The 1839-nt window shown below is 48.7% G+C and overlaps 1 protein-coding gene across 3 annotated transcripts in view; it reads right to left on the bottom strand.

Moving 5' to 3' along the window:
- The window catches only part of POP7 (POP7 homolog, ribonuclease P/MRP subunit), a 13871-nt gene that overhangs the window by 10546 nt on the left and 1486 nt on the right, over window positions 1-1839 (bottom strand). The window contains exon 1 of one of the 3 annotated variants that reach the window (XM_005879108.2): window positions 1700-1833. The exons of 1 other annotated variant lie outside the window; for it this stretch is intronic. The gene's annotated coding sequence lies outside the window, so the exon portion shown is untranslated. Of the gene's footprint in view, window positions 1-1552; window positions 1623-1699; window positions 1834-1839 lie in introns of those variants that run through there. One more of the 3 variants, XM_014550162.1, reaches the window with a different exon arrangement.

The raw sequence follows: 1839 nt of genomic DNA, 5'->3' as shown, positions 1-1839 counted from the left end.
CCCCAGTGCACAAATTTTTGTGCACCGGGCCTCTAGTATATATATAAAAGCCTAATAAACTAAGTGCCCCACCAATTGGTCGACCACTCAACCAGTCACTATGATGCACACTGACCACCAGGGGGCAGATGCTCCAACTGGTAGGTTAGCTTGCTGCTGGGGTCCAGCGGACTGGGACTGGGCGAGACGTCCCAGACACGCTCTGGACCCCTCTCGCAGTCCCTCCCCACTGGCCAACCTCCTGCGGTCCCTCCCCGGCTGGCCGGCCCCCATTGGGGACTAGGCAAGACACCCCGATTGCTGGTCAGGCCGAGGGACCCCACCTGTGCATGAATTTGTGCACTGAGCATCTAGTTAATAATAAGACATGCTAAGACCTCACTCATTCAGAGGTTAGACTGCTGATAACTTCCAACCACCCAGAACACAATCTAGCAAAGTTAAAAAACAAATAAAAAGCAACAACAAAAGCTTTAAAAAAATTTTTTTTAATCCTCACCAGAGGATATCTTTCCATTGATTTTTAGAGAGTGGGAGGGAGGGGGAGAGGCTGAGAGAGAGAAACACTGACGTGAATTTGTTGCCTCCTGCAGGCACCCTGACTAGGGCCAGGGCCAGGGCCAGGGATCGAGTCTGCAACCGAAGTACATGCCCTAGGAAGGAATCCAACCCTGGACCCTTCAATTCACGGGCCGACGCTCTATCCACTGAGCAACTGGCTAGGGCAAAAAGCTTTTGAGTAAAAAAAACAAACAAAAATACCCAGCTGTCATAAGCATATTCTAGGAGAAAAATTCTGATCCAAGACTGGATTCTGTTGATACATTTTCATACAGTATTAATAATCTGAATATTGTGGGTTGTGTGTAATCAAAAGTCGCTATTACCTAACATTTGTGAAGTACTTGCCCTGTGCCAAGCACTGTGTTAAATGCTTTACTATATAATCCAGAGGAGAGAGATTAATAATTTGCCCAAGGCCACAGTTGGTAATGGATGGAATCAGGACAGGAGCCCTGGCTTTAAATAACTTCCATTTCCGGGCCTGTTTGACGGACAACAGAGGCAGGAATCCCGTCTGCAAGAAAGACAAGAGAACTGAAAAAAGCGGACACTAAAACTACAAATGCATAGAAGCCTGGGGGGAGAGCAAGGTATTCGGTGCAGGAACAAAAGGCTTCTCACTGGCTGCTCCTAAGGTCCGCTACCGGTTACGGCACAAGTTGGAACTTACTTTCCCTGTTTTGAGAAGGATTATTTTGTATTTGGTAACAGCTATTTTAGGAAGCTGGGCGGTAGAGTATACATTCTAGAATGACTTCCAAGGAAAATCGTGAAAACACACACAACTTTTTCATCCTAAAAGGTTCAGGGATTCAGAAAAGTCATTCCGGAAAACCTCTTTAAACAAAGGAGGTGTCGATCTACATTTTACATTTGCATAGTAGTTATCATCCTTTCAAAGCCTTTCACATTCACTTATTCTAATGATTTCAGCACTCCAGGAAGGGAGTGGAGTGGGGGCCGGGGATGAGACTGCGAACAACATTACCTCCTAGTTACTACGAGAGAGCCAATTCTTAGTCAATGGCAGAGCCAGACAAACTCCAGGTCTCCCCGGCCAGCACCGCCTCGGGCTGTTGTGAATCAGTAGGTTCCTCACTTAGTGCGTGTATCCCAGGACCCCTGATAAACGCACCTTTCAACACCGGCGGGCTTCCTGGAGGAAGCCGACTGACTGATCAGAAGCCGGCGATGTCACTAGCGGCGGCCTCCACGGCGGTCGCGCGTCACGTGTCAGGGGGCAGCCAGGGAGTACCCCGGGGGCACCCCCACCCC

Source organism: Myotis brandtii, unplaced genomic scaffold, assembly GCF_000412655.1.
Source record: "Myotis brandtii unplaced genomic scaffold, ASM41265v1 scaffold583, whole genome shotgun sequence".
Lineage (NCBI taxonomy): Eukaryota > Metazoa > Chordata > Mammalia > Chiroptera > Vespertilionidae > Myotis > Myotis brandtii.
This window is presented reverse-complemented; position numbering and strand designations above follow the sequence as displayed.